General features: G+C 42.4%; 1 protein-coding gene across 1 annotated transcript in view; it reads left to right on the forward strand.

Moving 5' to 3' along the window:
* Positions 1 to 24641, forward strand: part of TSPAN4 (tetraspanin 4) — a 420715-nt gene that overhangs the window by 49653 nt on the left and 346421 nt on the right. Inside the window, exon 2 of the mRNA XM_058026126.1 lies at positions 18652 to 18746. The gene's annotated coding sequence lies outside the window, so the exon portion shown is untranslated. The remainder of the gene's footprint in view (positions 1 to 18651; positions 18747 to 24641) is intronic.

Below are 24641 nucleotides of genomic sequence, written 5' to 3' on the forward strand. Positions count from 1 at the left end.
TGTGCTGAGGAGCCAGGCTGGAAAAATGTCTTGTCTGATGGCAAGGGGCAGTAAATGCAGGGAGTGACGGGGTGGGAGAGGGGCTGTGGGAATACTGAGCCAACTCAGTCAGAGCTGTTGGCTTTGCGTGGGTATTTGTACTTTAGGGTGATGTGTTTTTTCAGTAAAGTCTCATCTGATTTCTGTGTCGTATCAGGTAGCTTGTAGCTATTTCCGTTTCTGAGACTTAGATAAGCACATTGCTCTGCATACACAAAGGTATTACTTTATCTAGGAGTTCACTCTTGCATAGAGGAAAACTGTTCAGACTATTCTGCTCAACTTTTCCTAGTTTTCTGTAGCCTTTCTGGCGAAGAAGGGTGATTTTTGTTTTGGTTTTATTTGTTTTTTAAATCTTTTTGCCTTTTGCCTGTCCTTACCTTGGTGGAATCCACTTCCCTTCTACCTTGAATTATTCTGCATAGATGCTCTGACTTCAGATCCTGGTGCCAGGAGTATGACTGGGGTACTGCAGGCTGTCACCAGTATCTCATCCCTATGACACTGGCACCTTGCTGGAGAGGCAGGTCTTGCTGATTGAGAGCTGCTGTTCTGGTTCATCTGCCTGCCAGTGCAGTGTCCCTCCATCCAGGATCTTTTTCTCAGCTGCCTGCAGCAATAACTCTAGATCTGCCTGCCATCTGGATGGCACTTCCCACAATATAACCTAGTGTTGATTTTTATGTTGGTTTATTGTGTAATGCTGTAAATACATATGGCTGTGTATAACTTCTGCCTAACTGCTGCAGCTGTAGCAGTGAGAATGGGGGTTTGTGAGGCTGAACAGACTTTTAGCTCTGCTCCTAATTTGCTCTGTGAACTAAGGTGTAGGATGCTTGCTCACTTGGAATGTAATTTTTTTTTGGCCTGATTTGAAATCTCTTAAATCGGTGTATTTTTTTTCAAGTCTCTGAATACATTTTGAAAAAGGGGCCCTCTGATAATATTCCACTTATGCTACCTATCTTTGTGTTGATGAGAAGTGTTTAGAAGCAGCTGCATAATATGTTCATGGTATGCTCAGAGACAGTGCATGTGCCCTGCAGCACCAGAGAGAGATTTGTGTATCCTAATGCAGCTGCACATCAGGGCTCTGGCTGAGATGGGAGTGTTTCATCCCAGCAGGGGTGACAGATTTACTGCTGGCAGTGTGATCAGTCACACTGATGGCAGAGGCTCTCCAGAGCTGGCAGAGGGCATGGGTCACTGCATGTTTTACTGCAAGACACACATAAAAGCCAAAATGCTTGTATTGTCATAAAAGCTGGCTGTTGAACTTTCTTGTTTTTCTCTTGTGCTAGGTTACATCCCAGAACGCTTGGGAAACATGTGGTTCTCATTAAATGTTTCTCAATAGCTCAGCAGCAATCCCTGACCGGTGGAGGTCTGCGGTAACAAGCAGAGGTTGCCAAAGTGCTCGTGGCTGACCAAGCCAAAGTGCTGCCAGGCTGGGAGCCAGCTCACCTATCAGTCCTCTGCTCTGCCAGCCTTGGAGGTGTGGGGATGTCATTTGCTCCCCGTCAGTTTGAGATGTTGCTTTTGTTTCCTCATGTCTTGGTGTCCAGCATGGGAATGGTGTCAGATGCTAGCAGCAGCAGGGAAATCACAAGGATGCAGGAGGTCTGTTCGTGCCTGGTTATGCAACCATGGGATGAGTGCGTGATTTCTAGAAGAGAACCACGTCTGATCCTTCAAGGACACTGGGTTGTCCTTCATTTTAATGTGAAGCATATGGCTTAGTTTGAAACTGAGGACAATTCAAGCCAGAAACACAGAACCCTGATGGTGGCTGTGATCTCTGGTGGCAAATAAAAAACTTCAGCAGGCCCTTTAAATCTTTCATTGTTTGCTGTTTTCAAGTAACTTTGTCATTGGCTGCTATAGCTGAATTGATTAGTGGTGATTTGAACACGTTTGAACACTGAAATGATACCCATTCAGTACTTTAATTTTAGTTCCACTTTAATTAATTTTCACTGTGACCTTCTCCCCTCCCCCACCTTTACTCTTCTGAATGCTGCTTAAGCAAAAGGGGGCTGGGAGGGAAGATGGATTTATCACGTTGTGTCCTGTATGTAACATTATCTAATTTTTAAACAGAGCCATTACTAGATGGCTGGTTTTGGACAGTGAGAGCTTTGACTTACAAAAGGTATATTAGCACTAAAAGATGCAGCTAGGCACTATTTTAAAGAAAAGACAGATCCTATGACATTTTGGTTTATTGAACAGGTGTGTTTCTGACTTTCCCACCTTGTTTGTAGCTGTAGAGCAGGAAAGAGAAACAAACAATCCCGACTTTTCAACTCTGTTTTTCAAGTGAACTATTGACATTTGGGGAAAATGCAAATAGGAGCATTCACACTTTGGTACTTAATGAAAGCAGTATTTGACACTCTGCTATATTTGTAAAGCTTGAGTTAACCTCAAAAGTCAAAGCTGCATTATGTGTGCAACTTTAGAAAGAACCTTCTGTCACAGAAATTTGGGGTGGACATTGTTCCCTGGAGTACTTGAAAGGTTACTTGAATGTCCTAAATAGAATATGGAAGAATCAGGTTGTAATACGATTACTTTTAAAAAATCCCCATAAACTTAAAACTAGGTTTCCGTTCTAAAAATAAGAAGTAGAGGTAGTTTGTGTTGCTTAAGGAGAAAAGCTAACTGCTTTTTACTGGTTTTATGGTGAAGACCTTGTTTGTTTGTGTTTCGGTACAAGCTTGGAGGGGAAGAAATAACAAATGCCTCTGTCATGGCTTCAGTTCAACAAGATATATGAAATCAACATTAAAAGCCAGTACATCAGTGGCTGTCTCTGGCACACTGTTCTGTTCTCTGAGGAAACGGGTTTCTTCCCACACAGGGAAGATGAATTAGCTGTGTGAGGAAATGGGTTTCTAGGATATTTTTCTGCAGTCAGCAAAGTGAAGTGAGATGATAGCATTCAACTTGTTTTGCTGTATCTAAGGTTTGGAGGTACCTAGAGCTTGAAATACTCAACATCCAAATAAGCTTGCAAGAAGCTGGTTTGTATTTTTCAGGCTCAGTTAAGGTGTGTAGGGGGAAATCAGAGCCACACCAAGTAAAATATCTTCAGCAGGGACAAATATTTCCTTTTAATATAATCAGAGCACTTCATGCACGATGACTGCAGCAGGATGTAATCTGCAAAAGTATCTTCTACTACTCATCGTCTGTAGGTCTCTTAAAAAATTGTTTGCTTGGATCACAAAATCCTGCCCTAGTGTGCCAGTGGTGTGGTTAGGGATTTTCTATAATTCTGAGCTGTCTGAGATGTTGGACCTAATTACAGAAAAATCTCCATTGGAAATATCTTGTTTGCACCTTTGCATAACTGATGATGCTCAGTGAAAATTATTTTTCCTTTTTTTCCTGCATATATTCACTCGAGATTCTTAATCTACCTTTTGGAATGTTTATTGCTGTCCTGGTTTCAGCTAGGGTAGAGTTAATTTCTTCTCAGTAGCTGTTACAGTGCTGTGTTGTGGACTTGGAATGAAAATGGTGTTGGTAACACACAGGGATGTTTTGATTTTTTGCTAAATTGTGTTTATCCTAAGTCAAGGACTTTTTTCCTTTGCATGGGTGAGGAGGTTTGCAAAAGAAGCTGGGAGGAAGCATGGCTGGGACAGGTGACCCAAACTGACCAAAGGGATATTCCACACCATAGGACATCATGCCCAGTGTATAAACTGGAGAGTTTTGGCAGAAGGGGAGCTCACCTGGGTTCAGGAAGGGAGGCTGAGTGAGCAGTCTCTCAGAGAACCCTTCTGTTATGGGGTTGCTGAGGGTTGAAGTTACACAGTTGGCAGAATCACACCAAGCAATAAAACCAAGCAAAAAAAACCAAAACAAAACAAAAAAAACCACAAAAAAAAAAAAAAAAACCCAACAAAAAAAAAAAAAAAAACACCAACTCCCTGGTTCCTGTCCTTATGGAGATTTGGCATCTGGAGAGCCAAGGAGTGAGCAGCCGCACCCATCACACTTGAATAGCCCCACATGAGCAGTGCAAGATCTGATGGAGAGTGGAGTCTGAAAGACTTATCATAGCCTGAATGAAGTCACACTTCTGTGCAGGATGTAGCATCATGGAATGTTTGTCTTGGAAAGTGGTCTGTGATGCACCTCACGGAGGAGTAAGGCTGAAGCTGCGTGGATGTTATCACAGAATCAGCCTGGCCACTCTGCAAGCTGGCTCAAAGTCTCCTTAGCGTTTGTAGGCATTAGAGGATAGATGTCATCTTTGGTATGTGCTCCTATAATTCTGTGTATTCAACAAAATGTCCCTTGGTGGCTGTGCTGTGTAATGTGTGCCTCATGCTGTCAGCAGAGCTTGCAGATGTATTTATAATGCAAGGGCAATCAGAGGAGTCGCCCACACAACTGAAATGTTTTCAAGAGATAAAGGCTATTAAACTGCTTGAAAAGACCAGTTGGGTCTCTAGAGGGTGAAAAGCCAGTTTTGACCTTACAGAAATTTTACTTGCTGATTTTACAAAGGAAGTGTTAGCGGAGGAAAAAGATAAATCTATAATAGAATTACTTTCTGCTCTACAAAATGTGCCCAGTAGCAAGATCCACAGAAGTTGCATGCCCCTTAAAAAGGAAGTGGGAACCAGAGGGTAGAGCATCTTTTCTTCTCTTCCTCAATGGCTGGGTTTTGTGGAGTCCAGCTCCTCACATCCATACTGTTCAGCTTTCCCTTGCCTGACAGTGGGACTATCCCACAATATGTGAGGGTGATTACATCTTTGATTGAGGGGGAGGGTGGATACTCTGCTGAACAGACTATAACATTTGCTGTCTCAGAATGTTATAAATGTACTACTGTAACTTGTAGTACTACAAACTATACCAGTTTCCAGCATTCTTATTCTGGGATAATAATACCAATGGCTATGAACTGGAAAGCTTTTTCAGTAAAATGTTATTTTGCTGTACTTGGACTGATTCCATCAGTGCAAAATGACAACCTTGTTTAAACATGGCTTACTTTTTTATCTGAAGGAAAATAGTGCAGTTTATTTGATCTTTCTAAGATAGTATCTTTATTTAAACATATTGATGCTTTTCTGAAAGGGCTGTTTCTCATACCCATTGCAATCCTTTTGCTTCATTCCTGTGATGATTCTTATTGAAGAGAAAAGGCTCCTGTGTGCCTTTACTGGCACAGTGGTTACATAGGTGCACCTAACAGGGCAATGGAAGTGTTTTTTTCCAGGAAATAGCCTTGTTGCTCGATAAATTAGCCAAAACAATGCCTGCTTTTGTATTAATTTCCTGAGAGATGCTGCTAGCCAATGTAAATATAATTCTTTTAGCCAAGTGAGAGATGAGAAGAGCTCGATGAATTTATTTGATGTTCTCTCTCTGCTCTGATTTCCAAACTGGAGTTGTTGACATGAGGGTAGAGCTGAGGCATGTGAAGTGTCTCCAGCTGGTGACTTGGGGTGTGTGTATGAGGATTGTTACTCTGACCAAGCCTCTGAAAAGGAAAACACTCTGAAGCAGTGCATTATGATTTTTACATTGTCTTGCAGATGCTTGCTTAGAGAAGTTGCTTGCTTACAGAAGTTGTCCTCAAGTTTGATCATCTGCTAACTTCATTCCCATTTCAAAACTGGCTGATGTGTTCTCTGTATGAGTTTGCATGTAATTAAGCCCAGCTAGAGTTGCTGAGAGGCTCCTGGGTGTGGAGATGAAGAATGTACGACACTGCCTGCCTAGTCCTAGAATATGAAGTGGGGTGGCTTGCGAGTACCACGGCAAAGGCATTACTGGTCAAGCAGATTCCTTCAGTTTGACTTCTCTTGCCGGCAGGAGCAAAGGGGTGAGAGCTGTAATTAGAATCAGTTTCTCTCCTTGCAGCAGGCTGCCTTGAGCCATGGCTCTGTAGCACAGGATTTATGCCTTTAGTGTCTGTTGCTCTCACAGAGGGGGTTAGGATGTGTGGCATGAACCACTGCACAAGTCTTGTGAAGTTGTTTTTGAGCTCTGAGAGCACAGGATGACAAGAGCTGTCCTGAGCTGCGAGACCAGCTTCCTGCTGCGTTCCATCAGCATGGTAAAAAAGTGGCTGTGAGCTTCAGTCTCCTGTTCTCTCACTGCTTGCTGCTTCTTTTCAAAAAGGTACCAGCCTTGGCTCCCTTCAGGTAGCCTCCATGAGGGGATAAAAGCAGGATTTTCTCTGCTTGTTTTGCTGTGTATTTTCCCACTTGCCCACCCTGTCTCCCTTGTTGATTGGTGTTTTCTTGTCCATTGAACCATTAGACTGTTAATTTATTTTATCTTAATGGGTCTGAAGGAATTTTTTCCACTGTTAATCTTTCTTATATGTGCCTCAGTTTTCATGTATTGGTATTTATTCAAATCCAGTAATTCAGAAGGCAGACAGTCAGGGAAATGAGTCTGGGATGTTTTTGTGAGGCTATTTCTTAGACCACCCAAGAGAGCTGTTACCACAACTATGAATAGGACATACCTTGTTTTGCTGTAACTGTTAATGTATGTGCATTCAAGTAATGAAATCCAGGAAAACATCATCACTGCTCCTCAGGTCAGGGAGAATAAGGGAAAAATCTCTGTCTGCAGCTAAAGTCCTCCTTGACCTCACAGGCTGAGAAATGACTGGACACACTGCTCTTGAAAGGAGGGACGCTACTGGAGTCATACTAATGAATTGAGATGTATGAGTTCAGTTCTTCTGCCATAAATTTCTGTGATCATGAGTAAGGTTCCTAGTCTCCTGAAAACCTATAAATGAGGTAAACAGTTTTTTCCTCCCAGCCTCATCTGTTTAAATTGTGATGTCTTTGAGGCAGGAACAATACACATTGTGCAGATGCACAGGAGGTGAAAGGGGCCAAGCTATCCGGTCCTGTCTGCTGCCTCTTGCCAGCACTTTTGTGGTAAGTAGAACAGCATGGATGTGATAGAGACTGGAAGAAGCAGCCAGGTGGAATGACATTTTTGAGGTCTGTGAAGATATATAGAGGGGCATAACAGAAATGTCTTTAAATATTTAGATTTTGAGAAATTTTATAAGGTGTAGGAAAACATTTTTTTCCCCTCATGAATTCAAGGGATGCCTTTGTTCACATGGTTTTTAAAAGTAAGAGAAATTACAAACATTATGAAGGCAGAAAGGAAAGCTGAGAGGTTCATAGAGGAGGCAGGGAGGATGCCAGGCTTTACTTTGGGGAAAATAAGGACAGGAGAGTGGTTTTTGTGTCTGCTTTTACTGAAGGCACTCCATTGGTGTTAGCAAAGGCTCTATGCTGTGTGCGTCAGTGCTTTGTAAATGCTGGCAAGTTCCACTTACAGGCAGCTGGACTCTGTACAGAGTGCTGATCTATAGATGGTTTTTCTTTTTCTGTAAAGGACACCTCCAATGCTAGCTGCATTTGAAGGCATAGAAAATAGATTTGAAAAGCTACACACAGCAGCTGTCATAATTTACTGTAATATCCTGCTGTTTAGGATAACTAATGAGTGCATCAGTTCCTTGGATGTGTTGAGCCAGATCATTAATCAGTATCAGCTGCCCTTGCTGCATGGAACTGGGGGCACTTCCATACGAGTTGATATGCATTGCCTACACTGGGAGATTAATGTCTGGAAAGGAGGTGGTGTAAAACTGCTGGCTGGGTTTGTGTTCATTGGAGGTGAAATCCTGTACCTGGCTTGGTGTTGGAATATTACTGTATTGGCATATCGTGGAAAGCATGGACCAGTTACAAGAAAACAACTTGTATTTCTAAGTTTGGGTGGTGTTTCTTAAGCTGCTCTCCTGCTCTGCAGAACATGAGCAACTTGGATCATTTAGTTCTTCACAACCTGTCCTGTAATGAGAAATTATTTCCAGACAGGTCCAGAATTTGCTTGACTTCCTGTGGCTGACTTTCAGCTCATGTTCCTATCCAGCTGTGAGATATCATCCTTCTGCTTTATCCTCCCATGAACTGCCTAATGTTCAAGTAGATCAGAAGTGAGAGGATGTTATCTTCATAGTAGGAGTTTACTTATATCTTAAGTGATACAAGGTTTTGATACAGCCACAGCATATTTCTTTAGTGTAGTCTCAGTGTAGATAGCAACAGCAGCATTTCTTATCATTGCAAATTCAATCTATGTTTTCAGTAGAGTAGTGGGTTCTAGTGTGGTAATGGATGGGCATCAGCCAAGCATTGGGTGCAACACTGGCTGTACAAAGGGAATAACAACATGCATGTATGAAGTATAAACTAGAGAGTAGTTTTAGACTGTGCCAGGCTGAAGGTGAGTCAAAAGAGCAAAGGCAGATGGCAGAAGCTGCTGGGGAGAGGCAAAGACAAGACATCATCATTGTTACTGACTTGTGGGCCTGGCATGATTCTAACAAGAAGTATGCTGGTTACCTGTAATTCTGTGAGACTACTAGGGGCCAGAGAACAGCTGTTATCCCTGCAAGTTTAATTTCCACCTGTAGCATTTAATCCACTTTGCCAGCTCTTGTGTGATTATAGCAAACTGCAAGACAGAAGGACAACCAAATCAAAGTGCTTTAAATTTCTCTTTTCTTGGGGGTGCGTACTTCTTTGTCTTCTATGAATTTCTGAAGTTTCCTGTTTGGCTCTCTGTCTCATCATAGGCTTGTGTGGAGCTTTGCTTTTTTAAAATACATATTTTTATGTATATGTGATTCTTTTTTTCCTATTTCCCTTCACTTTTTGAAGTATATGCAAACAACTACTTGTATGCTGTACTGGCCAGTCTGCCTCAAAAACCCCCAGAAATTTCCCAAGGTAAACCTGTTAAAGAGGTATTGTGATAGATGGATTTGAAAGGCAGATCTTGGTTGCAAGATGGACCCAGAAGTTGAAGTGTTGTCTCTGTAATGTGTGAGAACTGAGGGGCAGACAAGTGAAGGCTCCCAGCCCTGTTGGTAACTGCTTTGCCTGGGTAATAGGGATCAGGTCAGGAGGTAAAGAACTGCATCTACTGTCAAGTTTCTTTAACTAGTATGGTGCAGCGTGGCATTGCTGTAACTGATTCAGCACAAAACTTCTGAAAACCATTAAATAATTCAAAATTGTTGATTCCGAACCCAGGTAGGGTCTCCTGACAGAGTGTAAAATATTCCGATGTATCTGCAGCAGTTTATGCTGCAGTGGAACTTAAAGCAAACACAGAAAGTAATGTTAATTTTTGACGAGGTGCATTTGGTTTTCCAGAGGCCTAGTGGTGGTAAGAATCCCATTAAATCTGTTTATTGAATCCTTCTCCAAAGGGAAGATGTTTGGGGCACCAGCAAAATATGTATTTTTTTTTTACTGTCTTTGGTATAGAAACTTAGTACCTAGGTATTGATTTAGAGATACTTTCTGAACTGTGCAGGTAAGTGTGGGTTACAAACTGTAATTGATCCTGTCCAAAGGTGATAATTTGACTCTTGTGTAGATCACAAATATTCAATGTATTTTGTTCAGTTAGTCTATAATAAGTCTCTCAGCTTGTCACCGGTTCTGGTACTGGTGTGTTTGAGTTTGTTCCTCTTTGGGCAGTGTGAATGCTGCTGTCCTGGCTCACATGGACCTGTGCTGTACCTCCCACTCTAGTGGGTCACATCCCGCACCGTGGCCAAGCCCCAGCGCTCTGAAGTCGCTGCACAGCATCTCTGCTGGCCCAGCAGTGCTGCCGTGGCCCGGCCAGCAGCGTGATTTGTAATGGCTGGTGGCTCTCAGCAGTGCTGCTGCTCTGCCAGCACGGGGGCCTGGGGCACAGCCAGCTGCTCCGTGGCCAGATGGAAGAGCAGAGCAGAGGGAGTGCTGCAACCCGAGATGGAAACTCACTGGGATTGTGTGTTTTGGGTGGTTGGTTTAGGAGAGCAAAAGATCAAAACTTGCCTTAAAACTACAAATGTGTTTGTGGTAACTTGAAGAGCAAGGATAGGAGAGGTGTGTCTTCTCCCTGGAAGTACCCTTATAAAATTTGTATGATGTAATTTACCGTTTTTGAGATTTTCTGGGTGGAGAATGTGTGTCTTGGTGTATCCACGGCAACAAAATTAAGGCAGCAGTTGTTTTAAGTCACTAGCTTAAAAGAATAAGCTGAAAAGCTTTAAAAATTCCCCCCCCGTCCCCCACCAAGTGAATACTTTGCAGGTATTACAATACTAGGAAACTCAGAATACCATGTCCTCGAGTGCTTTACTCAGTCGTTGAGGTAGGAAATTAAGTGATGTGTAAACTGTTGTTAGCACCCAAATTCCCTTTGCCTTCAGTGGCTGATTTTCTGGTCTACCTTGCTCCTGCACAGGTGCTTCTAAGTGTTTGCTCAGGGCATGTCTGGGTGGGAGGGGGGGGCATTTACCTGCTGCTGCCTGTGGAGCTGGGTGCTCACGGGGAGCATGGTGGCCCTGGGTGCAGCTGTGCAGCAGGCTCCTTGGGAAGGTAACTTCCATCTTCCTGCACTCTGTCAAGTGTTGTGGATGACCTCAGGACAGCTTGAATGTTGCTGTGAGTCACTGTCAGGCCACAAACACCTCTGAAAGAGTGTAGTGTGATCCTGGACCTAGCTAGTAAATAATCAGCTCAGGCACTGCTGTACTACCCTTGCTCAGAGGGAGCTTGGAGAGTGGGGAGGATCCGGCATTTGCTGGTTCTGCCATCCTCGTGGTGTCTCAGGTCCATATCCAGAACAGCATGGGAGGACTAGTCCTTAGGCTTATAAGGATGACAGAGGGACAAGTGTGTGTAATAGTGGGATACTGTTAGAGATGTATATCAGCTCTTTGGGAATTGGAATATTTCCTTTAGAAAGTACTTTTATCTCTGTTTAAAGGCTTACAGTTGGCTATGTTCACTGGGAGTATATTTCAGGAGCTAAGTACCTGTCATATTTTAAAAACACCCTACATTTCCCAAAGCCCTTGAACAATTTTAAGAATCATTGGATGAGTATTGGAATCAATGCATTTAAACAGTGCTGTGTCTATATTTGTTTGTGTGTATAATCATAATCATAGATATGCAATTAAATGTATTATCTGAAAAGAAACCTCTTCAATGGTAAATTTGAAATAATGATAAATCAGGTTGAGATTTAAATGTTCCCTAACCATTTAATAGCATCTAAATTAAGAAATATTTGCTAGTGCAGGTTTGGCTAGGGCTTTAAAGGAAAATGAAAGTGCTTGAACCGCAGGAAATCAATGGCCTAATCGTCTGGAAAAAGAGTTCATTGCAGTGCCAGGATAACCTGTGACAGCAGTAGCCTATTCTGCAGGTGTAGGGAGAATATTTGTCATTGAAGTTCTACAGCAGAAGCAGTTCCATGACAGGTAACTTGTGAGGTTGTGAGACTGATGGGGAGTTGAGAATGTCACATATAGCTTCTGTCAGGGAGGGATTCGAGAAAGACTAAATGAGGAATGGTGAGATAGTCTCTTTATTTTGGTCGAAGCAGTCACATTTCCTTACTTTCTTTCATTATAGATAATACTCTTTTAGAAACAATTTAAAATGCAATTTTAAACCCGCTTTCTTCTCTTGTTGAGTGGGAGCTGCGGGTTGTGCTCTGGGTGGGGGACATGGTGGGAGCCACAGGCAAGGAGCTGTGCCCTGGTGCTGCCCCTTGGCACAGCTGCCCACTGTGAAGGGACTTTGGTCCCAGCAGTGAAAGTCTGGAGTGGTGTGAGTGTGACTGACAGTGGCTTCTGGATGGTCAGACAGGAAGGTTCCCTTAACAAGAGTTTTTTTCCAAGGACAGTAAAAGTTAAGCAAATAAAAAATCACAGCAAAACAAAGGAAGAAATAAAAAAACCTCAAACCACCCCAACTTTAATAAAAAGCAAATCCACATCTAAAATGGGAAAAAATGAAACTTGAATAAATGTATTGTTTATTGCATATCTTCTTAGTTAAAGGAATGGTGTATCTTAAAAAAATTACCTGCTGGACTTTAATGTGTGGGATGTTTAAATCTGAACATCTATATGTTTTATAGTTACTAATCAGGGAGAATGAGCCCCTTTTTTAGGCATAGCAGCTAAAGCTGTAGACCTTAATTATGGTTTCATGTTTTTAACTTATAATAATTTTGAGTTAATTATGAATTTTGAAAGTATTACTATTATGACCTGCACTAATAATTTATCTTCATTATGAATGAACAGTCAGCATCAAGAAACCTTTCCTTCTTGACAGGTACAGAAGGGTGTCATGGGAGCTGCTCCTGTGCTCTCTGGTGAGATGTACTATGTACTGCAGAGATGTTCTTGGAATCTAGAAACACTGGGTGCAAAGGCAGGCCTTGAGCGTTATGTGACAATGAAGGAAAGCAGTGATTGAAGCAGAGAGACCTTCAGGGGCTGACTGTGTTCACTCCTTTGTTTGCCTGCTTTGAGGAGTAGCTACCTACCCTAGACTGCACTGGGGCACTCTCATCCTTCCCAAGGGATGGGTTGTTTGTGTTGCTGATTCTATCTACACTGCCTTGGGTATGGAAGAATGTAAAGCCTCATCTTTTTGCTCTGTATTTGGGAATAAAAGTCATAAAAATGAAAGCTGCTCTGTATGAGAGCAGACTTTGTTACCAATTAGGTTGAGACTTGGGAGGATCCAAAGCAGGATCACAGATCTTGCAGCTATCAGTGCTAAGTGCTGAGCATAGATGACTTTGCAAGCAGAAACACAGGATGCAAATATTTAACAAAGCCTTTCTCAAGCTCACAGGAGGGATGCAGAGTGCAAGTTGATGTTTGGAGTAGAATGCCTGGGTGACAATCTGCTGTTTGCACTAACTCAAATAGAAGTTACACATGCTCAGCAGTTTAGGAGCTGATATGTAAATGGGCTGCAGTTCCATATTCTGGACTATGTCAAGAATGACTCCAGAAAGTAAAATCAATCCAGTGGTTTCCAGAGACAAGAGTGAACTAATGTTGTGGGAATACGGTTGTCAGGGTTAATGCTGATCTAAGGAGGATAAGAATAGCGTAGAATTCAGGAAATCCTGAGATTGGAGTGGGAAGGGAATAACTATTTTTACATTCCCTCATGTTTTATATATATAATATATATAAGATACCAGCTGGAGATAGCTTATCTGGCAGATTTTCTGGGGCTTGAGTAGATGGTGATGGCTATGGGCATGGCAGGAGAGTAGTCTTTCCTGACAGTGTGAAGATGTCTTGCATCAAGCAATAGAAATGGAAGGAAGAGCTTTCAAGTGATTGCAAGTTCTCAAGTGGAGTTTTATTTGAGGGGAGACCATGTGGGAAAAAATACAATGTTACTTTAATTTAAAAAAATCATAAATATAAAAGCAGGAGTGGGTGGTGGTACAGAGAAGACTCTTGCTGACATTTCTTTTTGGTATTTTTCCTCTTAAAAACAAGAGCAGGCAGTCAAGCAGTACTCATATCTGCTTTAAAATATATTTAATATATTTTCCACAGCCTCTTGTGTTTAGTAGGACTTCAGAGAATAGCTTTTTTTCTTTTCTTTTTCTTTCTTGTTTTAATCTATTTTTTCTTTTTTATTTCTTTTACTTTTTTTTTTCTGTTACAGGCACTGTGTGCCAATACAGGAGTTCAGTCAGTCAGCAAATTTCCTGAATTAGTTGCAGTAGTTGAAAGCAGAGACTGAGAAAGGCCCCCTGCCACTGGTGAAGGTGACTGTGCCTATTCTGTGTGGTGCTGGCAATTTCTGTGTGTTCTCTTCATGGCAGGGAAGTTGAGTTGTGCTACACATCTATGTCCTACGTGCTGCTGTGACACAAATTGGAGCATTTCTCTGCCATCCTTGTTAAAATCTAACCCTGGGTGTCTGTGGCTGCTGGCAAAAAGAGGTCCCATAGTAAGGCCTTGTGGGAAGACCCATGCAGCAAAGCCTTTTTAGGACCAACATCAAATATCATTGATGATGTCTCTGTTGATAATGATTCTGTTTCTTAGGATTGCTGCCCAAATGACTGCAGCTTGGAATTTATCACAGTTTGGGTGTTGCCTCAAGGTAGGAAGGATAAAGCTGTTTTCTGGTTTTAGGGGAAGAAAAAAATTGTTGATTGAGCTCAGATGAATGAAAACCCAGGCAGTGTTAGCACATCATGGTACCAAGTGTTTCCAGCCATGTCCACCCTTTGCCTTCAAAAAATCCAGTAAGTGTCTCACCTTTGTGCTTTGCAAAATCATGGAGCAGATCCTCCTGGAAACTGCAATGAGGGACATGGAAAATAAGGAGGTGACTGGTGACAACCAACATGGCTTCACTAAGGGCAAATTGTGCCTGACAAATCTGGTGGACCTCCATGGCAGTGTTACAGAGGTGGTAGATGAGGGAAGGGTGACTGATGTCATCTGCCTGGCCTTGTGCAAAGCATTTGTTAGTGTGTCACATAACATCCTCGTCTCTAAAATAGAGAGAAATTAATTTGATGGCTGCTCCACTCAGTGGACAAGGACCAGCTGGAGAGATGGGCCCATGCAAACCTCATGAAGTTCAAGGCAAGCACAAGGTCCTGCATGTGAGTGGGGGCAATCCCAGGCACAAAAACAGAGCACCAGTGGGTTGAGAGCAACTCTAAGGAGAAGGGCTTGGCAGGGTATTGGTAGATGAAAAAAGGGAATATGACCTGACAATGTCTGCTTACACTCCAGAAAACCAAGTGTGTCCTGGGCTGCATCCAAAGCAGTGTGGCCAGCAGGTCAGGGAGGTGCTCCTTCCCCTCTGCTCTGCTCCAGTGAGGCTCCACCTGCATCCAGCTCTGGGCCCACCTACACAGAAAGCTATGGACCTATTGGAATGGGCCCAGAGGAAGGCCACAAAAATGACCAGAGCATCTGGAGCATCTCTCCTTTGAGGACAGGCTGGGGGTGTTGGGGTTGTTCAGCCTGGAAGATTTTATAGCAGCTTTCCAGGACTTAGTGGGTCACAGGAAAGACGAACAGGGAGTGTAGTGATAGAATGAGGTGCCGTGGTTTCAAAGGGGAAGAGGGTAGATTTCAATTGGGTATTTGGAAGAATCATGATGATTAGACAGGTGGAACAGGTTGTAGAGGACTTATGGCTGCCTCATCCCTGGAAGTGTTGAAGGCCAGGATGGATGGGGCTTTGGGCAGGCTGGTCTTATGGAAGGTGAATCTGTCCATGACAGGGGGGTTGGACAAGATGATAGTTAATGTCTATTCCAACCAAATCATTGTGTGATGCTCTGAAATAGCAGCAAGCTCTAGAAAGTACTAGAGCAATGAGAGGTGTCCTGCATCTAGAAACCAGGTTCCTTGACCAGTGTCTGGATAAATACAGGTGCTAAGGAAAACTGTCCTGTGTTACAGCAGGAAGTCACCTTGATCTCTGTATTTGACAGGAGTGCCAAGGGAGGAATGGAAGAGTATAGGTATTTCAAAGCAAGACAATCGGAGAGCCAGACTTTCATCTAACTCAATGTGTCCAGGTTCCTGGAAAGCTGAGCTGTCTATGACAGATTTTTGATCAGACAGTTTGAATTTGACATTAGGACTCAATTCATCTGCTCTTGTTAAGCTGTAGCTTACCCCATTGAGAACTTGTGAAGTTAGCCCAAAAAAAAACCCAAAAAACCAACCTCTTAAATGGTTGGGAGTTGTTAAGGTGTGTTTTTGATGGACTCCAGGTGGTGTGGGACATCCCAAAGAGCCTGGAAGCATTTGACACAAGCCAGGACAGAAAGACTGAAAACATGTCTGGAGCAGGATGTCTGGAGTCGCTGGATTTGAGGGGGGCCTTGTAGCTCTAACTGGAGTTCCACTGCAGATGAGGTTTCTGTTACTAAGCTTAAAGCTTAGAGGCCCATTGTGCTCAGCAGCACATGATAACTAGATATGGATATCTTGTAAAAGAAGAGACAAAAAACCCCAGCCTGAGAATAAAGGTGGGACACAAGCAGACAAAAATGTTTTGCCTGAGGTTATACAGCAGGTCATGTGTGGGGAGGGAAGTGGAGCCCTGGAACTCTCTGCTGGTGGGTGTCGTGTAGACTTGAGGAGTAGGTGTAGATGCAGCCTACGGAGGTGATGTCCTCTCATGAGTACAGTGCTGCCTCTTCTGCCAGCAGTGGGCACCTCTGCTTCAGGAGGCAGGGCTGCAGTCCGATCTGCCCTGCCTCACCTGGCTTTAGTAACTTTGTTTAATGGCACGATAGAGATAGCGTGGTACTGGGCTTGATGCCTTGAGAGGCTACCGAGAGGGGAGCCTAGACAGTGTTAAAGGAATAAAGCAGGTATTTATTAAAAGGCCTTCAAAGGATCCACCTTGGGCACTACAAGAGCCCAGCCGTGGCTACACCCAAGATGATCAATGGGTCATGAGTTTTCACACTTTTGTAAGTTTTTCCATTTACATATTGGGGTTAACTGTCCCATTACACCTTCAGGTCATGAAGTCCCATCCTCCCAGATTGCTTTCTTCAGTTTGCTGTTGTTTATGCTTTTGGGGCCTGAAGCTGCAATGGTGTCCTTGGCTCTCGGGCTGCAAAAGGATTGTCTGACTAAACTGTGAGGAGAACTTGCTAACACTTCATATAAAGTTCAGAGTTACACAGTAATGCAGTACAGAATCTGGAAAATCTGAGAGCTAAAACATTAAGCATCAGGCTGTGCACAACTAGCCAGGCTTGCTGCAGGCAGTGTTGTGTGCATGCTCCTGCATCTTCTCTGCCTTATCTCTTGAGCTGCTCCTTAGCTCTGTTGAAAGCACGTGTGACTGCAGTGTGGATACAGACATCCTCCTGCATTCCTATAGAAAAGATAAGGCGTGCAGTGGGTTCCTGTGCATCTGTGCTTGTGTTTACTGCACTCTCTAGGGATGAAAATGAATGATAAAGGCTGGGTCAGGCCAGTGGTGTGTCTAACTTGTTTTCTTTTTACAGCTGCCAAGAGCACCTGCCTGAACCAGCCAATATCAGTCCACAAAAGTCATGGAGAAAAAATTATTTCTTTGAATTGTTATTAGTAGAGATTCTAGCTTGTTCTTACTTCATGATTGAGTTTGTTTTTATAGGAAGAATTTTTACTGTTATGAGTCACTCTGGCTTAAAAGCAGGATTTTGCTTTCAGATGCCTTTTGCCTTAAAAGGTGATGTTGCTCCTGGTATTTGTCAAGTTTAGGAAAAAAAAAAAAAACAAATCAAAAATTCATCAGGCTGCTCATTCTTCTCAAGAAACACTTGAAACTTCCATAGCTATTTGTTTTAGAAAAATCAAAATAAAATGCATTCACAAATGCTTAGTGAATGTATTGCTGATGTCTCTTCCTGGCCAGCTTGATTTATTTAACAGTAAAATATCAGACAGTGACACTCCTGCATGTAACAGGGATGTAGCCTGCTTGCTGGTGTGTTAGATTTCTAGACCATCTGGAAATTAGTGTCGTTAAACACCTGAAATAACAAGATTAAAAAACCCAGACAAACAACAGCAAAAAAGGTAGGAGTTAAACTATGGCAAGCCAGGCACAATTGATCTACAGACCTAATGTCTTTCAGGCGGGTAGATAAAGCACAGTCTCAGCTGTGTGTGGTCACCAAGGATGGAACAGTTCTTTTTTAGAGGTTGCTTTTTAACCCTATGTAATTTATGGTGATTAATTCCACTGTGCTTCAGTATAGAATCTTTTTGCAGTTCCAAACTTAAAGATGAGGAAATATATACACTACCAAAAATCTTGTGGCAAAAAACTGTGGTGTAATTCATTATCAACTATAAAGCTGCCATGGCAAGGGAAGGGATTGTTCTTCTCAAAAGATTTTGGCTATGGCTCTGACTTTACTGCTGCTTTTGTAGGTTGAGCTAACCTGTTATGCATTGGCTGATTATGCATTTAAATGTTTCTATGCATTTGAATATAGCCATATACTCACTTTTCCCTATGCAGCATCATTTGGTGAAGTTTTACCACTCCCAGCAGAAGATGCTTTTTTTTGTGGGTATTTATTGCATAAGCTGCTTCCACAAAACTAAGCTTGTTTCCTTGGCATTTGTCAGTCTCAGAAACTTGAAGGTTTACAAGTATTTACCAATTTCACTTTTCCTTGCCATGACCTTTTCCCTGTATAGGAAACAGAAACCCACACTCTCTTCTGAATACTTTCTGTGCATTATTCCTTAGGACCCACAAAGCTTGTTTCTTGTGCTGCTGGTGGACTGTAAGTCACAGCCTGCTGTTCTGTAGACACTCTTTACCTGGACTTTTCTCTGCATGCCCAATGCCTTAGTCTCTTGCCATTGCCATTGCATGTTCACTCTCAAATCTTACTAGTTTGTAAGTGGAGTCAATGATAAAACCAGCTCTTTCTAATGTTTTTTTTTTTTTTTTTTTTTTTTTTTTTTTTTTTTTAATTCTGTATTGAAAATGTGTAAGAAGAGATTTTCTCCAGTAACTTCATGTTTATTTGGTGACCCAAGTTTCATTTTAGTAACAACTGTCGCTGAGGTTGGCAAGTGTGTGGGCAAGTAGGGAGGTGAGGTGAAGGGGATAACAGTAATATTGGATTGAAAAGTTTGTTCCTGAAGTGACTCCTGATGACCACCTGCCTGTTTTACTCATGAATCTGTTGGTTTGTGTCTTGCAGTGGCATCACTGAAGGGAACAGCTGTTACTGCTGTGGGAGATCAAGAGCTCCTTCCAATTGCATCTTCTGTGTCATCTGCAGAACCCCCAGTTACTGTGAGTTTCTCGTGCACACACTCTGTTTCTTCCAGTGAGGATTTGTTAGCTGTAATTGGTGATAATTATGTGCTTCTCTATTTATACTTTGTCAGTTCACTTGCTACTGCAAAAAGCTTTGATTTATGAATCCCAGGCCAAAAGAATGCATACACTTCTTATCCCCCCCAAACCTCTTACTTGAAGCTCATAGTTGCACATTCTTCTGGCCAGCTGCATACCCTGTGAGGGAAATGATCAAAGACTATGTGTTTTGGATGAGTGTTCTGATTATTGATCCAATAGCCAAGATGAGAATTGGACAAAATATGTTGTTCCCAAGAATAGCTTCAGAAAGAAAAGCTTATTTAAATAAAAAATGGGGAAAAAAAAGTATTACTTGAGCAAAGATGATTAAACTTGTTCAGAGTGCCAGAAACACATCATACCTGTGTGACATCTAGTCATGGGCATGGCAGGTGAAAATAGAGGGTGACTCAGTGCTGGAGTGCTCCTGAGTCTGTACCTAGATATGCTCTTAAAATGAGATAATGGAACTTTCTCTTCAGTGCAAGAGAGATACCTAATTCAGTGCCATTTGGAAATAGAATGAAAACTCTTGAAAATCCTCATTCCCCCTTTCAGTTTCCACCTAAAGGAAATGAAGAAAATGCTTCCCTAATCCTTCCAGCTGTCTGTGAATGTCCATGTAATGTATAACTTGTCTGTGATCCTTTTGTCAATAATTCTCTTCTGCTAATAACTCAGTAAAACAGACTCAGGTGATTTCAGTATTTTGCATAACAATTATAGCAGTGGCTTGCAAGGCCATCTCCAGTTTTCAGCTAGGTCTGACAGTATTTACCAGGTTGGAAGAGCTGAATTGTCTTCTGAATTCCTGTGTGGAATCCATCTGCAAGACTAAAACGGTGGGAGCACATCTGTGCATGTGGAAGTGTTTGTTTTGATGAAAACTTGAGGACTAAATGAACAAGAAACCCCTGAGTGCTTAAGGGGCTGTCAGACACTTGTACAGTTAAATGGCATTGAATGTTGACATGGTCTAGATTTCGAGTTGTGAAGCTGAGTGTACAGGAATTAATTGTACTCAGGTAATGGATTCTCCTGAGAGCTAATAGCAGTAACAAGAGGAACAATGCCTTAAGAGGAAAATTCCCTCAAATCTGTGGAAAGCTTTTAGCAAATGATTTTGGCATGATGTGTACTTCTAGCCTGTGTCAATATTGCAGATGTGTAAATTATACATGACTTAAAAAATAAGAAAATTTGCTTCTAGGGAGCTCTTGTGTTTTGCCTGTAAGGATGGAGCCAGCCTGCAACATATGTAGAGAATATTACCTGTCAGAAATTGAATATTGAGTGAAAGTAATCGCTTTAATCAAGAATAGTTAAAAGTGAGGCTGAGTTGAAGGAAAAAACAACTGCTCAGCTGGAAGACTGCTTCCAGTGCTGCAGACATGCCCTGAAATGCATGCTTTCTGTATTAGGAATATTGATCAGGGCCATGGTTTTACCTTGCATTACCACTGTTCTTCCTGATAATTAAAACCAAGATTTCTTAACTCTTTGAATTCTGCTCATTTCTCTGCACCCAAGTTCAAAATACTTGGTGCTGGTGTATTGGATGAAGGAGAGCACTGCTCAAAGGAGCAGTTTGTTGGTTCATGGATAGATAACTGGCAGAATCTACTGACTGAGGCAAAGACATTCGGGCTTATATCAGTTTGTATTCCTGACAAATCATCTATAGCAATTGTGGGTGTTTTCTTAGGAGAGTTGCTCTAAAGGGATGTCATTGATGGCAGTGGCTGTATGCACACTCTGAGATACACTGAGCTGAGTGCTGTAAACGAGCCTGAGACTGTGTTTGTGCAAAGAAGCACCCTTGGCTGGTTTCCTTTAAGTGGTTTTTTTTTTTTTTTGCTTTTAATCAAAACCAGGATTGTTTCTGCACGTGTCGCCTGTTCTCTGTTTCTCTTAAGTCAGCGTCCATTTACTTCTCCTTCTTTACAGCGCCTTGGCAGAGCTGAATCCCTCTTGAAACCAGGGAAGCCACCTCCAGTTAAAACTAGCTGACAGCAGAGGGATGAGGTTGAAGATGAGTGATGTCAAAGACATTTGTTGTCCTACAACGTTTGGCTACTGCATCCTTGAGAAGGCAGAACTCTGCAGTTGTAGTTGCTTGAGCAGGGCTCTGTGCAGAGCAGGTCACCCCTGGTGCAATGCTGGATGCACAGTGGATACTGGTAGCCCTGTGGATGCATTTTCTTTCTTAACCCACAGCAATCTGGACTTTTTGCTCTCACTTCATTGTTCCTTTGTTGAGCCATCAGACTTCCTGAACAAGCTGCACAAGTGAATGCTGGCAGATGTGTCTGTTGGAAAGAGAATGGTCTGGTAGCTGCCTTAGAGCTCTGCAAGTCCAGTTTCAGCTCCATGATCTGCTTACAGATCCCCTCTGAGAATTCAGTAATATGATTCAGTCTCTGTGCCAGTTTCCTGTCTTTTAAAGGACACTGTTGACTTTGGGTGGAAACTGAGGGTAAACATAGATCCAGGGAATGCTTCAGTAGAGTGATTGAAGGAGTAACATAATGTGTAACCAGGATGTCATTCTCTAATATTTCTGCACAGCCTAAATAGTATCCTTGAAGTGTTTTTCGCAGTCAGGGTGAGAAGATGAGCACTGTGGATGGGGAGTGCATGGTTGTGTATCATGGCTGTGATGCTGCTGAGCACGTGTGAGATCCCAGCGTGCATTGTCCCACTCTGATCACTGAGGATGTCTTGCCTCTCTGAGTGAAAGTGCTTGCTTGGACCTGGGACACCAGATGTTAGCTTGGGATCACACTCCTCACCTGGTATTTCACTAGCAGGTGCTACCATGTCCCTCATGTAACTTTGCCTTGTGTAGCCTCATCTGTTTAACTCCTCTGGCCTGCCTGTTGCATGTTGACTTTCAGTATTTACTTTAGGGTCATAGTAAAGTCTTTCACCTTGCTTTCCAGATGTCACTGGGCAAAGTCCTTTTCAGAACCTGGCTCTTCCATGGCTGTACAGCCTACCTCAGAATATTTGCTGTCTCTGGTCTGTGAATGAATAAGATCTTTATAGGATTGACAGCTATAAAACATTCCCTCTGAACTCTGAGATGAAAGTGAGACATTTCCTTCCTCCTTCCAGAGAGCTCATCTGCTGGAAGAGGAGGGAGGTGGTTTCCTTTCCTGAGATGTAACTCCTATCAGGTATCATAGCAGTGGCAGCCTGCTCTGATGCCTCATGCTATGGGAAACTGGGAATGAAAGGCGACTCTGCCAAGAGGCTTCTGTCTGCATTGCTGGGAAAGCACACGTGCTCCTATGGCAGTACCTGGAGCTCACTGGGGATACAGTGGAAGGGAAATAAGGGAAAATTAGGTTTGGGTTCAAATATTCAGATTGCAAGGATACTCCCTGGAGCTGATCAGCTTGCTTGCTAATGGCATAGCATGGAGAACAGCATAAAGAGTTTGTTTGGTTTTGCACTGCAAATACATAAGCCACCCTTGCTTTGGCTTCCAGCCCAGGGTGAAAAGGCTGGCTGATCACCCTGCTCTTTCAGTGTTGACAGCTGTTGTTGTCAGGGACAGATGTGACTTGGGTCTAAGATAGGGATAACAGTGTGAGTGCTTTTACTGGCAAGGTAGATTTTTAGGAGATAATGCAGTTTGTCTGTTGCACAGTTAAAGGGAAACGAGAAAGGCTTTTCTGTTCTCTTGGTGGATTTTTCTCAATTTTTTTCATATTGATTCCTCTGATGCCAGGAGATTTGCTCAAATATTCTAGCACTTAACTGTCCTAGATTATATCTTTGGTTAATTCAGTTTCAAACCATTCCTCCTCATTCCAAAACCATGTATCTTACTAGCATGGAAGCAGGCAGTTCTGGGATACCACTGGTTCTGCAGATCTAAGTCTCTGTGTTTGATCCTTAAAAAAATGTTTTGGAAAGCAGAGCAAGAAAACAGTGTAGGAATTTGGTGGGCAGATAAACTGCATTCCTGTTTAAGGCTGTTTGTTCATAGCTTTAAGGCAAAAGTAGGCTATTTTTAACTTGCTTTTTTTCCCTCCATATTAACCAAAACAAATTTCCCTCTCGAAGGAGAGGGTGGAGTTGGGAGGAAGGAAGGGTGGAATTGAAACCATTTCATTAAATCGGTTTAAATGTCATTAACACACGATTTTGTTTTTACATTACAGTTCTGAGCACAGAACAGTCTCTTTACACTTTCCAAAGAGGGGAAGCTTTGTGTACAGAGGGGGTGAGTGAAGGCATTGGAGACAATGAAGTGGTTATGGAAAGCTTATGACTTTTGCTTGGGGTGAACTGTCAGGAGGGTAATGCAGCTCTCCTGACTCCTGGTGCCTGTGTTTTGATGGTTTGTGGTAAACTGCTTCTGAAGCAGAGAGAGCAAAAGCAGTTCCAGCAATTTCCTTACTAGGTAGATGTGACTCTGGCTGCAATTTCCATGATTACTGACTTCAGTGTGCTGCAGTAAGGGTGGCTGAATCCAGGGCCTGTGGATCAGGTTTGTAGAAGGAAGAATAAATACTTCATACTTTGAGACTGAATGATAACCCAGGAGCCAGTGCAGAGCGTTGCTGCTCTCTGAATCTCTTGCACTTTGATGTTGATTCTTCAGTACCTTTTAGTTCTCCCTCCCTCTGTTGATAAGAGCTGAACGATCTTGACAGTGAAACATCTGAACACCTTCTGGTGGTGGGGTGTAGAGCTCCTCATGCTGTCCTGTCTGACTGCACATGTTACTCAAGATTAGATCCTAAATGATCTCTTTTTGCAGTGTTTTACTCCTGCTGTGTGTTCTCCCACACTGTAGGAGAGCTGATGAAAAACAGAAGTTGTCTTTGTGTCTAAAGAAAATAAATAAAAACTTTCCTGGTTTAGAAATACACAGGAAACCTACCCCAAAACATGCAAACCCCTCTCATGCAGCGATAGCATGTTACCAAGTTACTGAACTCTGTGTGTAAGCTTAGACCTAGAAAGACAACCTGATTTTCCAAGCCTGAGTCCCAGGGAGGACTTCCTGCCCTTGAGGGATCAATGTGGGGCAGGAGCCCTTCTTGTAGACTCTTGGGTTCTCTCTCTATCTGCTTTCTTCTCCTTTTTGACTTCTCCCACAGGGGAGCTGCTCCAGGTCACAGCTACTTCATACTCTGATTTCTCTGACCTCCAGCCAAGAGGAGTTTGTGGTTGGTTTATCTCATTTCTGCACCATGATAATCCTATGGTTTAAATGTCTCTTTGCATTTCTTGCAGCTCCCTCTCCTCAAGTGTGTTTGCAGGCAGTGATCCTGTCCTCTGTTGTGCTGTGTTTTGTCAGCTTAAGTCAAACTTTCCTGAGAGAGGCCTCTTAGTCTCACCAGCACTTCCATACACCTCATTTCAGTTCAGTAAATGGTCTTTGAATTTTGCTGTGACCAGCAGAACAACTCACAATAAATGTCTGGGAGCTGCTTGCATTAATGCTGATTTCAACATCTAACCATTAATTGTGGCTTGATTATAATATAAATATAAATATATATGTGTGTGTTTGAGCAGAATCCTCTGGTCTTGCTTTGAGGACTTCAAGTAATGGTGACTCTTTCTGTTCTTTCTGTATAAGGATAGTTCTGTCAATGGCTGGTTACTTTGTTTAACTAGGTACCTTAATTTGAATATGCTGCCTTCAGTCACTGCATCCTGAAATGCCTTTCCTTGTTAGTTTACAGAGACTTTTGTTATCACAAATCTGATTTTGCTTAGAAGTGCTCTAATACTCGTAGGCTATGTAAAGCAATTAGTAAATTACAGTAGTTTGTATTTCAGAAATCAAACACTCTTATTCCAAGA

Source organism: Melospiza georgiana, chromosome 6, assembly GCF_028018845.1.
Source record: "Melospiza georgiana isolate bMelGeo1 chromosome 6, bMelGeo1.pri, whole genome shotgun sequence".
NCBI lineage: Eukaryota > Metazoa > Chordata > Aves > Passeriformes > Passerellidae > Melospiza > Melospiza georgiana.